The 16044-nt window shown below is 41.9% G+C and overlaps 1 non-coding gene across 1 annotated transcript; it reads left to right on the top strand.

Moving 5' to 3' along the window:
* The first annotated feature begins 6476 nt into the window (after positions 1 to 6476).
* LOC111501721 (U6 spliceosomal RNA) lies at positions 6477 to 6580 on the top strand. Its single transcript, XR_002721633.3, has one exon. It is a non-coding gene; the product is annotated as a U6 spliceosomal RNA (small nuclear RNA).
* The last annotated feature ends 9464 nt before the right edge of the window (positions 6581 to 16044 follow it).

Here is a 16044-nt window from a genome sequence, read left to right on the forward strand (position 1 = left end):
TCGCTCTAATGGGATATTATGGTCAACAGTATCAAACGCTGCACTAAGGTCTAGCAGGACAAGCACAGAGATGAGTCCACTGTCAGAGGCCATAAGAAGTCGTATGTAGTGAGGAGGTAAAATTATTAACAAGATAATCGACTGTTGGGGGTCAACAACCAGGGACAACAAAGTCAAATTAGAAAGGTATAGTAATCATCCACAACTATTTTCAGTTGCGGATGATAAAGGATTCAGAAAGTTTATTCATGCAGGTCCATATGACAGAGAATGTGCATCTTCTTTTTGTTTTCATAATTTATATTTAATTGTGTTGTGGTTTGCAGTGTTTTGTGTTGTTTCCTTTTAATTTGTTTAAAAGGTAAAAGCTGAAAATTTAAATAGTTAAAAGTTGAAATGTGAATAGTTGTTTTTTGTATTACATGATTCATTTATTACATTTTATGTAGAGTGAATAAATAAAAGTATATTTACGGTGGCCCCTAGAGACAAAGCACGTACAAACTTGAAAACACGTACAAAACACAACAGAAGTGCTCCAGGACGCTAGGGCGCAGTGTTGAGCTTTTGTTACGTAGAGGCTACACAAGCCAGCAAATACCAACGACCGGATTTGGTGTGTGGTAGTAACAGGTAAATGAACATTTTTTAAATTATTTGAATATATATGAATGCTTGTGTATAAATACACAAACAATACACATATGCTTTCAATTGTGTAATATAAGTGATCCAGGTAGCTCTGTTTTGGAAGTTCACTTAACGCTAGAAATGTGTTTTGGAGTTTGTACGTGCTTAGTCTCTAGGGTTCAGCGTATATACAGTGGGGCAAAAAAGCATTTAGTCAGCCACCGATTGTGCAAGTTCCCCCACCTAAAATGATGACAGAGGTCAGTAATTTGCACCAGAGGTACACTTCAACTGTGAGAGACAGAATGTGAAAAAAAATTCCATGAATCCACATGTTAGGATTTGTAAAGAATTTATTCGTAAATTAGGGTGGAAAATAAGTATTTGGTCAATAACAAAAATACAACTCAATACTTTGTAACATAACCTTTGTTGGCAATAACAGAGGTCAAACGTTTACTATAGGTCTTTACCAGGTTTGCACACACAGTAGCTGGTATTTTGGCCCATTCCTCCATGCAGATCTTCTCGAGAGCAGTGATGTTTTGGGGCTGTCGCCGAGCAACACGGACTTTCAACTCCCGCCACAGATTTTCTATGGGGTTGAGGTCTGGAGACTGGCTAGGCCACTCCAGGACTTTCAAATGCTTCTTACGGAGCCACTCCTTTGTTGCCCGGGTGGTGTGTTTTGGATCATTGTCATGTTGGAAGACCCAGCCTCATTTCATCTTCAAAGTTCTCACTGATGGAAGGAGGTTTTGGCTCAAAATCTCACGATACATGGCCCCATTCATTCTGTCCTTAACACGGATCAGTCGTCCTGTCCCCTTGGCAGAAAAACAGCCCCATAGCATGATGTTTCCACCCCCATGCTTCACAGTAGGTATGGTGTTCTTGGGATGCAACTCAGTATTCTTCTTCCTCCAAACACGACGAGTTGAGTTTATACCAAAAAGTTCTACTTTGGTTTCATCTGTCCACATGACATTCTCCCAATCCTCTGCTGTATCATCCATGTGCTCTCTGGCAAACTTCAGACGGGCCTGGACATGCACTGGCTTCAGCAGCGGAACACGTCTGGCACTGCGGGATTTGATTCCCTGCCGTTGTAGTGTGTTACTGATGGTGACTAGGGCTGAACGATATATCGCATTTGCGATAATATCGCGACATGATCAAGTGCAATTTTCTAACCGCAAAGGCTGCGATTATACTCTGGACATGTCCAAATTCATGGGCTGCATCCTCCTGAGGCCGCATTTGTAGACCGATTACGTCACAGCGACGCGCCGAAGGCTGTCCAAATTACTACCATATCCCAGAATTCATAGCGCGGCCCAGCCAAACTCCAGTTTCCAGCAATGGCGGCCGCTACTAAGTTTTAAAATTACTCATACTAATCTTTCTGGGTCACAAAATAAACTTTTAACATATTTTCAGGCGAGAAAGTAGTTGTGTAAACATCAAATATCTGCTCGGTTTATCAAGATATCCCATATTTGCAAAAGTGCTTCGACATTTTCAGAGGCGTCTGCTACCCACCAGCTCGACAGCTAGCCGGGAGCTCGAGGGTTACTGATGCGGCCGAGAACGGCACAACTCCCGGCACATCATTTTCAGATCACCGCGGAGTTTCGCTGCTCGGGTTAAACGTAATATATAAGTCACTTAGACAACCTAAAAATGTTATTGTTGGGCTTTTTTCAGTGTTTTGTTTGTTCGTGAGTAAATCGGTTTGGCTGAGATTAAAGTTATTAGATTAGATAAAATAAAACTTTATTAATCCCCCGGGTGGGTTCCTCCTTGGTTTTCACACAGCTGACTAAACGTCAAATAGAAAACTTATTAAACAGAAGTATGAGACAGTCGAGAATTTACACCAGTGTCTGGTTATATTTTAGATAGCAAGAAGCAGACGGCCGAGTTTATTAAACTCCACCGAGACAGCGGTGACGCTAATCAGAAGGCTAGACCGTCCAATTTCACGCCTTTAAATTTTAAAGGCGTGTTTGTGTGTGTGTTTATACAATTGCTATTATGTTTGCACTTTATGTGTAATGTTACTGACTGCAGAGATCAGTAAGATGTGTGTATTTTTTATTTATTAGTTTTATTTATTTAATATTATTTTTTAATTGAATGACTGTCTAGTAGTTCACAGATGTCGAAAAACTGAGTGTGGTAAAGCCACTGATTTTTTTTATGTATATTTCTGCAATCTGCACATTGTACTGACTTTCATTTTAATGTTTACACCAGGGTTCCTTGTCAGCACTTTATGCTCAGATGTTTGTAAGCTAAAAATAAACTATTGTGTATGTTCAAATATACTGTTGTGATTGAAGAAGTTAAATAAAAATGTCAGTCATCAATTCATGCATCACCTCATGTCATCATAACAGAGGTCTGTCTTCCAGGAAAGAACAGCTTAAAATTAATGTAATATAGTATTGGCCATACTATATGATGTATTGCTTGTCTTTGTTTAATAATACAGAAGACAAAGACCTTAAAAAATAATCGCATATCGCATCGCAATCGCAATATTGGGGCAAAAAAATCACAATTAGATTATTTTCCATAATCGTTCAGCCCTAATGGTGACCTTTGTTACTTTGGTCCCAGCTCTCTGCAGGTCATTCACCAGGTCCCCCCGTGTGGTTCTGGGATCTTTGCTCACCGTTCTCATGATCATTTTGACCCCACGGGATGAGATCTTGCGTGGAGCCCCAGATCGAGGGAGATTATCAGTGGTCTTGTATGTCTTCCATTTTCTGATGATTGCTCCCATAGTTGATTTTTTCACACCAAGCTGCTTGCCTATTGTAGATTCACTCTTCCCAGTCTGGTGCAGGTCTACAATACTTTTCCTGGTGTCCTTCGAAAGCTCTTTGGTCTTGGCCATGGCGGAGTTTGGAGTCTGACTGTTTGAGGCTGTGGACAGGTGTCTTTTATACAGATGATGAATTCAAACAGGTGCCATTCATACAGGTAACGAGTGGGGGACAGAAAAGCTTCTTACAGAAGACGTTACAGGTCTGTGTGAGCCAGAGATTTTCCTTGTTTGAGGTGACCAAAAACTTATTTTCCACCCTAATTTATGAATAAATTCTTTACAAATCCTACCATGTGAATTCATGGATTTTTTTTTCACATTCTGTCTCTCACAGTTGCAGTGTACCTCTGGTGTAGGAAAATGTATGTTTTATATATATAAATATAAATAATATATACATAAATATATATATATATAATATAAAATTGTATGATGGATTATGCAGAAAAAGTAGAATTGGGCTGAAAGATCTATCGCTTTATCACCTATTCAGGTTGTAAATTGTGTTTTTAAAAAGTAACTAAGTAACTAATTACTTTTGAAAATAAGTAATCAGTAAAGTAACTGGATTACTTTTTTGGGGAAGTAATCAGTAATTAGTTACTGATTACTTTTTTCAAGTAACTGGACCAACACTGGTCGCCCGTATCAAAAACCGCTACTGTGTATGATCACATAGAATTTACTGCAACTTTCACACAGTAAACCACCAAAATATAAAGTTTACATCAAACAAACATTACATTTCACCACAAATAGTATATAAAGAACAAAGTTGCTTCGTTACATCCTTGTGAACCAAAATTCAAATCTGGTAAAAACAGATTCTAACACAAAAATCATTTCTATTGCTTTTAAACACAAAAAATTATCGTTAGCAAAATGCTAATTTTAGCAAGAGACTAGCATACTTCTTTAGCAAGCACGTGGTCCCAACTCACCAAGATGGGGTATCAGCACGAACACAGCCACATGGCCTTTCTAGCTCATGCTCCCGTTAACTTAAAACATTAAAGTTTTCAAGTCAGCTTTCGGACAGTGCAAACACTTGTTTATAACACCTTTTTTCTGTATTAAAACTCACCAAAGCGACTGACAGTTCAGCACGGACCACCTGTCGCTTGTCTCAATTACTTTCAAAGTGTGAAAGACCCAGTAATGCGTGATGGTCATCCGATGATTGGAAGGCGGGACTGCTTCTAACGGTGTGTTCACACCGAACGCGATGGATGCGAATAAAACGCCCCAAACGCCCCTAATTTGACGCGTGTACATTCGCGTCTCAACGCGTGTCCAAGAAAAATCCATCGCGGGTCAAAATATGATATTTTGACAGGCGTGAACCGGAAATGTGGGAGGAATGTGGGAGGGAGTTGTGCCAGACCGGTATCTTTGCAAGATGGCAGCTGTCGAGCTAGCGCTTGAAGAGAGAGTCTCCCTTCTCTATGTACTGTGGAGAGCAGAGCAGCGGCGTAAAAGACGTCCTCGCCGTACCTGGGTCCATCAGGTCCTCCAGACGCGTGAGCAGTTTGGTGAGTTTCACCATTTGCTCCAGGAGCTGCGCCTGGATGACGGCAGATTCCAGCGATATCATCGTCTGTCACTCGGCCAGTTTGAGGGCCTGCTTTCCCGCGTTGGTCCCAGAATCGCCCGCCTAGACACCAATTACAGGCGCTCAATCCCACCTGCAGAGCGCCTGTCCATCTGCCTGAGGTTAGTAAAAGTGTTTATTGATACCTGTGCTAATATATGCTAAACCATCCATTTATACACTGCTAACATGGATGTGCTATGCTAACAGTGAATGCTGTCGGCGTTTACTGATAGCATAGCACATCCATGTTAGCAGTGTATAAACTATCGTTTATACACTGCTAACATGGATGTGCTATAACAGTGAATGCTGTCGGCGTGTATGAACTATCGTTTATACACTGCTAACATGGATGTGCTATAACAGTGAATGCTGTCGGCGTGTATAAACTATCGTTTATACACTACTAACATGGATGTGCTATGCTAACAGTGAATGCTCTCGGTGTTTACCGATAGCAAACTGGTACGAGACGACTGTTTATAATATTTCTAGTGATACTCAGACGGTCTCATCAAGTCCCGATTTAATTCGATTTATGCTGTTATAGTTATGTTAAAGGTAAGTTAGAGAAAGGATCATACTTCCTCTTTTCAAAATAAATATTTTTCAAAATAAAAGAGTTCAAATGCATTTATACAAATAAAAAGATAGAAATAACAAAAGGCGTTTTCGCTACATAAATATCTGTTGATTTGCTAACTCAGCCTGACAGGATTTCAAAATAGATTTTGGCATAGCTGTTAGCAAGCTTGGCTAGCTGTTTTTATTTTATTTGTCACATACACAATCACACAGAGAACACCATGCAATGAAATGCTTGCCCGCTTGGCTATGGCAGGCAGTGAGGTGCGTTTAATGTGTCTCTGTTAATTTGAGTTTTCAATGAAACCCTGATAAACAGGTATTTATGGTTCTACACTTTTATTGGCTGGGTTTATTTTGATAATAGTGTAATTGCAAACCATGCCACATGATGGTTTGTTATATAAAGCTAAAGTAGCATTATATTTTTATGGTGATGTTTCTAAATGCAATTGCCTTTATTTTAATTAGTTCTCACAATGAAGACGCTGAGCGATCCTGATGGCGAACCTGGAATAACTCATCTGTAAACAAAGAACTTGTTCGTGTGGTGGCTAAAAGGAGCAACAACGACTTGTGAGATAATTAACAACTAATAAATACATCTATATTTGTACAGTCAATGTTCATTAAAAGGCATCTGGAGAACTACAAGAAATGTTGAGGAGGTGATTTAGCCATTTGAATCTGTAGCTGTATTTGTAAATGACCTTTAAATTTGGTAAATATTTTTACGTTTGTTTGAAAGGCACTTCGGTTTTATTTTGAAATCCGTGCTTTTATTTTGAAACAGGAAACTGGCACAAAACCGTTAAAGGGCTGTTAGTAACCTTTCTTTTAGGATATGGTAAAATAGTGTGGATACGATACAGAGAAGATTAGCATGGCCCCTGCGCAAGGATGACACGCAAATTCGTAAAATAGTGTGCCTTAAAGTGAAAAATATGTACGTTTACTTTGCCAATTAGTACCTGGCTGACAGTGGCACAAGGTTTGTTAATGTTTCCTTTAACGGAATAAGTTACATGCAATCAAAATGTCGTTTAATAGAGTTTATGTTGTTAACCTTGACCTTGACCTTTATGTGTAGTTGTAAGTTAGTGAGGTGATATAATGAATTGAGTGATGTAAATTTGATGTATATGCTATATGTGAGCAGGAGAAATTTGTTTCCTTTGATCTTATGGTATTAATATTGCTGGTTTTGTTTTGCTCCTAGCTCTTACGGTGTCTTCACTGAATGTTTCAATAAAAACATTTCCAATAAAACCTCTGTGAAGCATCAGTATAAGAGACCATCATTCAGCCAGGGATGCTACAGTAAGAGCTTCAGCCTCACGAGTTTCACCTGACTGCCAAAGTCTATGATGAAAGAAGAGGGATTCATTGTGATGGTCTAAATGTGACACTCGCTCAAAATGGAAGCATCTCAGATATTAACTGCAGAAGCAGAAGGCTCAGATCAAATAAAAGACATCTGTCAAGCAAGCAAGGATGAGGAACTTCGCAGATCTGATCGCCCAAGAAATCCCACGGAGAAGATGCTTACATTTCAGAGAGAGGAGGCATACAAAAGGGAGAAGCGGCTCATGCACCTTTATGATCAATGGAAGATCCAGGCACGTAAGGCAAGAAATCAGCTAAAGCTAGACATTCCAGAAAGTGAAATCGCAGCTCTCATTGATATCTTAGAGAAATGCATGAATGATATTATGGACATTTATGTACAAATCAGAGATCACCTCACACCATCCAGTGAAACGAGACGTCGTGTTGATGCATGTGAGGCCGTAACAAAGGACATTATTAAAATTGCATATGAAAGAATATCAGGCATAGACGAAGACTATGATAGTGAAGCAGTCAAAGAACGCCTTCGTGAGCTCCTTAACAGAGACTATGCTCATTCCATATATGGATCCACAGTTTCACCTCCAAGTCAACACACTATAGACTCCATTGTCGCAGTAAAAAGAGCAGATGCTGCAGCAGAATTAGCAGCAAAGGAAGCAGAATATGAGTTGTTATTGGCGGAAGGAAAACAAAAGGAAAGGATCCAGCTCTTAGTAGAGCAACAGAAAAGGGATCTTGAAGCTCAAAAACATGAACTAGAAAGACTAAGGGCTGAAAAGGATATAAGAGCAGCACGAGCAAGATTGTCAATTTACAACCAAGATGTAATGCAGGAGGGCAGCTTGTGCTCTGCTAACAGCAAACTAAGGAACCAGGAACATATGCACCCACATCAAGCTGTGTCTCTGGCTCCAGTTCAGCATCTCATAAGATTTCCAGCTTCACCTCCACAGACAGATGTGTCCCACTTAGCTCAAGCAGTACAAGACAGCATAGCCATGAACAGACTTCCAATGCCAGAGCCACCTGTATTCACCGGCGACCCAATCCAGTTCATTGAATGGAAATCTTCATTCATATCCCTCATAGATAAAAGGAACATATGTTCAGCTGACAAACTGCATTACTTGAGAAGATATGTGGGAGGTCCTGCACGAAAGACACTTGATGGTGTCTTTTACAGGGAGGATGATGAAGCGTATAAGGATGCATGGGATCGCCTTAATAGCACGGTACGGTCAACCATTCGTCTTGCAGAGAGCTTTCAGAGAAAAACTAGCTAGCTGGCCAAAGATCCACTCAAAGGATGCAGAACAACTCAGAGCATTCGCCGACTTCCTACATGCATGTCAGCAAGCCATGCCTCATATTAAAGGGCTGGACATTCTGAATGACTGTGAAGAGAACCAAAAGCTGGTCCAAAAGTTACCTGAGTGGGCAGCTTCAAGGTGGAACCGCAAGGTGACCCAGTTTATGAAGGACAGACAGGAATTTCCAGCCTTTCAGGACTTTGTCAACTTCATGTCATTAGAAGCAGAGATTGCCTGTAACCCAGTAACTTCCCTCCATGCATTACGTTTATCAGACTTACCTGCAGAGAAACATCATCTGAAAGAAAGGAAAAATAAATCTACTGTTCTCCATACACAGACACTTACAGAGAATGAGAAGAATGTACCATCCAAGACAAGCTTAAAGCCCCCTTGTACATTCTGTCATGATAACAAACACCGCCTACATAGTTGTCCAGAGTTTAAAGGAATGCCTCTGGAAGAGAAAAGAAAGTATGTAAGGGAAAACAAACTCTGCTATGGTTGTCTGAAACCAGGCCATAATGTTAAAGACTGCCGCCACAGACACTTATGTGATATCTGTAAGGGACGACACCCAACTTGCCTTCATGACGACAGATATTCCAACATGAATGCTGTGTTAGCCTCTAATCAGAATACAGACGAAGCAGTTACGACATTGTCTCTCAATACAGAGACTGAGCACACATCTACGACTACATCCATGATTTTGCCAGTCTGGGTTTCCTCTTCCAACAACCCAGGAATAGAAAGGCTTGTCTATGCTCTGCTTGACACCCAGAGGGACACTGTGTTTATTGATGAAGATGTTAGTCGTAGCTTGACAACCAAGACCTATCCTGTAAGGCTAAAGCTAACCACCATGATCGGAAAGGACACAGTAACACACAGTGAAAGAGTCTCGGGTCTCAGAGTGCGTGGCTATACCTCCACAAATCACATTGATCTCCCTCCTGCCTATACCAAAGACTGCATACCAGCGAATCGAAGGCACATTCCTACCAGTGAAACGGCGAGGCATTGGAATCATCTCAAAGCAATAGCAGATGATATTCCGCCACATTTAGACTGTGAAGTTGGTCTTCTAATAGGTTATAACTGCTCACAGGCACTAGCACCAAGACAGGTCATCCTAGGAAGAGATAATGAACCTTATGCAGTCCGCACAGACCTAGGATGGAGCATCATAGGCTGCTCACCACCTCACCTTGAATCTCCTCCTGTCGCCAACATATGCCATAGAGTAACTGTCAAAGAGCTTCCTCCAGTGACGCCATCCGATGCCATTAAAGTACTTGAGTCTGACTTTAAGGACATCAGCAAGGACAGCAGAACAGTGTCTCAAGATGACATCCTCTTCCTCAATATGCTAAAGGAAAGCATTTACATGAACGCCCATGGTCACTATGAGATGCCTCTCCCTTTTAAAGAGAGACCCTACCTTCCCAACAACAAGCAGTTAGCTATCATCCGGCTCAACCATCTCAAACGAAAGCTGCTGAACAACAAGAACTACAAGACTCACTACGTAACGTTTTTGAATGAGGTAATTAAAAACAATGATGCTGAAGAAGTTCTCTGTGAAGAGAAGGAAGGTGAAACATGGTATATTCCACACCACGGAGTTTATCATTCCAAAAAACCAGAGAAGCTCAGAGTGGTTTTTGATTGCTCGGCTAAGTACAAGGGAACTTGCCTAAATGATCATCTCCTGTCGGGCCCAGATTTGACAAATACTCTAACTGGTGTTCTTATCAGATTTCAACAGAACCATGTTGCTCTGATGTGCGACATCGAAAGGATGTTTCATCAGTTTCATGTGCGCGAAGCGGATAGAGACTACCTACGTTTCCTGTGGTGGAAGGATGGAAACTTCAGTGTGGAGCCACAGGAATTCCGTATGAAAGTTCACCTTTTCGGTGCTGCATCTTCACCGGGATGTGCCAACTATGGGTTGAAACATCTCGCTAAGGAGAACGAGAGCCTGTTTCCTCTGGGCTCCCAATTCATTATGAGGGACTTCTATGTGGATGATGGTGTCACAAGCATAGCAGATGTAGATGAGGCTATTCAGCTTGCAAAAGAAGCCCAAAGGCTCTGTGCTATGGGTGGTCTGCGACTACACAAATTTGTGTGTAACAATGCGAAGGTGCTTGAGAGTATAGCACCATCTGAGCGTGCCACTGAAGTAAAGGCTCTTGATCTTGCCTTTAGTGATTCATCGCTGGAAAGAGCCTTAGGAATCCACTGGCACATTGAGTCAGACAGTTTCAGGTTTCATGCCCATTTGAAAGACCAACCAGAAACCAGGCGTGGTATACTATCCACTGTTGCCTCTCTTTATGATCCACTTGGGCTTATTGCTCCTTTCCTGCTAACTGGGAAAAGGGTTCTTCAAGAAATGTGTAGGCATGGTACAGGTTGGGATGACCCACTCATCAGTAAACTGCAACCAGTCTGGAGATCCTGGAAGAGTGATCTGGCAAATTTGGATAAAATCACCATACCCCGATGCTATGTACCAGCTGACTTTGGAAAGGTCACAAAGAGAGAGCTACATCACTTCTCTGATGCAAGCACGTATGGTTATGGCCAGTGCTCATATTTGAGACATGTGAATGGAAATGGAACTGTTCATTGTGCTCTGATTATGGCAAAGTCCAGAGTTGCTCCAATCAAAGCTGTGACCATCCCCAGGTTAGAACTGCCTGCTGCTGTTGTATCAGTTGCAGCAAGCAATACTCTAAAGGAAGAACTGGGAATTTCAGGGATTGACGAATACTTCTGGACAGACTCCAAGGTTGTACTGGGGTACATTAACAACGAGGCACGTCGCTTCCACACATTTGTATCAAATAGGATTCAGAAAATACATCTCAGTACAACTCCTCAGCAGTGGCGATATGTTTCTACTGACAAGAATCCTGCAGACCTTGCTTCGTGAGGTTCTAGTGCAAGCAAGCTTCTGACATCGAACTGGTTTACTGGACCCAAGTTCTTATGGGAGAAAGAGGTATCACCAGAGGTAGAGGTAATCCCAGAAATCCCAGTTGGGGACCCTGAAGTTAATCAGAATCAGAATCAGAATCAGAATACTTTATTCATCCCGAGGGAAATTAGGGGTTACAGCAGGCAGCACGCTAATGGCGCATGCACACTCACAAAGGAACCTTCTGACCAACTTTATACAAACATCACATTGGGGAGACATGTCAGAAAGGTAGGCTGATAGGAAAAAACAACGAAAAAACACTACATGAGGTAAGAGGAGGAGAAAAAAAACTCCACTCAGACTGAGCTCCTGGTGGGAGAACAGTTTGATAACAGAAAAAACACCTCAGCACAAAAGCACATGACTATCAATACACCATAGAAACACGAGACAAGCAACAGGGGCGGGTAAAGGGTAAGAGAGAGCCGGCGTAGACAGCGCATCCGGTCCTGCAGCATCTGCGCTGGTCCAGTTGACTGCTATCTTCCCCGGTAGGGCACAAGCATCGAAGGCATTGGAAAGGGAGGGGGATGAGTGAGTGCTTGTCAGTGTAAGTGTGTGTGTGTGTGTGTCCAGAGTTCAGCGGAGACAGTGTCCTTCGCACTATCAGGCTAAGTAAACAGTCTGCCAGCCAACCCAGGTGGCCTTCATGGGACGGGAAGAATAGTCATCACACAGTCGTTATCAGGGAGTTGTTTTGGTGGGCTCCAGCCTTGGGCCTGCAGCTGGCGCCGTGGTGTCCGAATGTTGAATATTGTTGATTTCTGTTTTGTGAGCAGCTCGAATTTTAGCACTCTGAGACTGGTCCCTCAACTTCGCGTTGGAGAGCCGCCTCCCCATGATGGTATCAAACTTCAGTTCCAAGGTGTTGTCAGTCTTTTGATTCTGAGACTTCACAACTGCAGTGATCCGTTCCGCGATGTTTTCCAGCTGTCGCTCAAGGGTGTCATTTTGAGCAGGCCTCTCTCTGATGTTTCCCCTCATACGCTCAATGGTGTTGTTTTGAGCCTTCACAGCAGCAGTAAGCGTCTCCAAGGTGTTGACCATATTACGTTCGTTGTGAGAGGTCGCACCTCGTCCCGGCGCTTCGAATCCAGCGGGCAGCCATGTGGGGGTTTGAACAGCCGGTTCCGCTCTCTTATTTCTCTGATAAAGCAGGGCTAGGCCAACGCCGATCAGCATGAACCCTGTTATCATGGGGTTCAAGCACTAAATTTGGAGTCTGCAGAACAAGTGACTCTTTCAGACCGCTTGTCAAAGTTTTCTTCATGGTGTAAGGTCAAACAAGCTGTTGCGCGACTTCTTCGCCGAACCAAGAGTGACAAGTCAACAAGTCACAGCACAGTTCAGGAGCGAGAGGATGCACAGCGCATCATTATAAGAGATTTACAGAGACGAGTGTATCGAGATGAGATCCAGCTACTTAGTAATGGCTTACAACTTTCACGGCAGAGTAAACTGTTTCGATTGGATGCCTTTCTTGACAAAGATGGAATCCTCAAGGTGGGAGGAAGACTGAAAAATGCATCTCTCCCTGCCTCTCAGAAACATCCAATGATCATTCCAAAGGACCACCACATAACGAGGATGATAATAGCTCATCATCATGAACAGGTTAAACACCAAGGAAGGGGTATAACCATCAACGAGATCAGATCAAATGGATACTGGATCCCAGGAATGAACAGAGCTGTTGCATCTTATGTGCATCAGTGTGTCAAATGCAGGAAACTCAGGGGATCAGTGGAAGAGCAGCGAATGGCAGACCTGCCATCTGAGCGGGTGGATCCATCTCCACCTTTCACTTATTGCGGAATGGACTGTTTTGGGCCATTTTTTTACAAAGCAAGGGCGTAAGGTGAATAAGCGTTATGGTCTGCTTTTCATATGCCTTTGTTGTAGAGCAATTCACATTGAAATGGTGAATGATATGTCAGCAGATGCCTTCATTAATGGCCTCCGATGTTTTGTTTCCATAAGAGGAGCAGTACGACAAATAAGATGTGACCAAGGAAGCAATTTTGTTGGAGCTAAGAATGAAATGTATAATGCGCTGAAACAGATGGATGTCAATCATCTGACTGCATTCTTGGCTGAGAGGCAGTGCGACTTCATTATGAATGCTCCCCATTCAAGCCATGTTGGAGGTGTCTGGGAGAGACAGATCAGAACAGTAAGAAATGTACTTCGGTCCACTCTTTCACTCTCACCTGGAAGATTAGATGATGCCTGTTTGAGGACATTGTTTTACGAAGCAATGTCTATTGTGAACAGCCGTCCACTCACTGTGGATAACCTGAATGATCCAAATGGTCCAGAACCGCTGACTCCTAATCACCTACTCACTATGAAACCCACTGGAGCCTTACCACCTCCCGGGACGTTCATCAGAGAAGACATGTATGCTCGTAAGAGATGGCGTCATATCCAGTATCTAGCAGAGCAATTCTGGAACCGCTGGAGAAGAGAGTATCTCTCTAATATTGCCACTAGACAACGTTGGCATATTTCTAGAAAGAATCTGAAAGTTGGTGACATAGTCATCGAAAGGATGGATGATCTGCCACGGAACGAGTGGAGATTAGCCAGAGTTGAAGAAACAGTCGCTGATAAAGATGGGCTTGTGAGGAAAGTTAAGATTCGTCTTGGGGACCAGAAAATGAAAAGGGAGGGTCAATGTTCTGGCAAGCCATCCATTGTTGAACGGCCCATTCAGAAACTGATCTTGCTCTTAGAGGCTGTCTAAGACAACGACTATACCCTTTATTGTATGAAGACTTGTGGACATTACCTGCAGGCTCATGCATGGATAATTCTTTGTTTTCGTTATGTAAAAGGCCTTGTGGTTAAGGTCATTTGTTTTTAAAAATCATTCGTGTTATAGTTCTCCCTTTTGCTAAAACACTCATGATTTGGTGGGAGTGTAAATGACCTTTAAATTTGGTAAATATTTTTATGTTTGTTTTAAAGGCACTTCGGTTTTATTTTTAAATCCATGCTTTTATTTTGAAACAGGAAACTGGCACAAAACCGTTAAAGGGCTGCTAGTAACCTTTCTTTTAGGATATGGTAAAATAGTGTGCCTTAAAGTGAAAAATATGTACGTTTACTTTGCCAATTAGTACCTGGCTGACAGTGGCACAATGTTTGTTAATGTTTCCTTTAACGGAATAAGTTACATGCAATCAAAATGTCGTTTAATAGAGTTTATGTTGTTGACCTTGACCTTTATGTGTAGTTGTAAGTTAGTGAGGTGATATAATGAATTGAGTGATGTAAATTTGATGTATATGCTATATGTGAGCAGGAGAAATTTGTTTCTAGCTCTTACGGTGTCTTCACTGAATGTTTCAATAAAAACATTTCCAATAAAACCTCTGTGAAGCATCAGTATAAGAGACCATCATTCAGCCAGGGATGCTACAGTATTGGCTCAAGGACACATCTAAAACCTGCAGGAGACCGGCCCTCGAGGCCTGGAGTTGCCCACCCATTGCCACTGAGTCTTCACTGTCATCACAGACAACATACTGTCCTCTGTGTTTCTTGACGGGAAAAAAAAGTATCATTAGAGTGTAAGATCTTCTCCATGTGCCACATCTCAGTAATAGAATAAGCTGAGTTATAAACGTCATATTTTGTTTCATTCAGTGTTTGAAGTACTTATATCTGGAAGTTTATTTTTTTCAGGAACGGCTTGAATATCAACCTCCACCAGTAAGTTTCCCAGATTTATTTTTCTATATTTCCTAATGTTCATGCAACTTAATGCCCTTAAAACAGTGGTTTCTAGGTAGGGTCTCTCTCTCTATCAATATCTATCCTTAGATATTGATCAATATACATATGTATCTCGATAGATAGATAGATAGATAGATAGATAGATAGATAGATAGATAGATAGATAGATAGATAGATAGATAGATAGATAGATAGATAGATAGATAGATAGATAGAATGAGATCTATATACACATCCAGTCTGGACACACCTTCTCATTCACTGGTTTTATTTTTATGACTATTGTAGATTCTCACTGAAATAATCAAAACTATGAATAAACACATATGGAATTATGTAGTAAACAAAAAGTGTGAAATAACTCAAAACATGTTTTATATTATAGATCAGTGGTTCTCAAACTTTTCACAATGAGTACCACCTCATAAAATATATGGCTCTGGAAGTACCACCCTTATGACCGACATTAAAGTACATGTCACGGTCCTGGGCCATGTTGGGCCAGTATTCTTAGTTCTCATGTATCTTTGTATTCAGTTCCCTGTTTAGGCTCTGTTTCCTGAGTTGCCCTGTTGTGGTGTTCCCTGAGTGCTTTCCCTTTATGACTCTACCCCCTGTGTGCCCCTCTGTGTATTCATGAGCCCTCGTCCCCTTTCGTGTTTATTCCGTGTCTCCCCTGCCCGTTATGTTGGTGTTCTACTCGTGCTCTCTCTCCTCCTGTCTGAACCTCTGTACTTCCTGTTTCGCCTCGCCCGTCTCCCCGCCAGTGTTGTGTTCACTCCTGCCATGTCTCGTGATTATTATCAGTGTCACCTGTGTTCCCCATGTGCTCCCACTCCGCTCGTTAACCCTTGGTGTATTTATGTCTGCGTCTCCCTCAGTGCTGTATCGCGTTCTCCCTCATGTTGTGTGGATCTTCCTGTGTCTACCTGCGAGTGTTGGTTTACTTTCCCCAGTTTAGTTTTGTATTTCCTGTGTTCTGCCGTGCCAGCATTAAAGC

This window comes from Maylandia zebra, linkage group LG6, assembly GCF_041146795.1.
Source record: "Maylandia zebra isolate NMK-2024a linkage group LG6, Mzebra_GT3a, whole genome shotgun sequence".
NCBI classification, from domain to species: Eukaryota; Metazoa; Chordata; class Actinopteri; order Cichliformes; family Cichlidae; genus Maylandia; species Maylandia zebra.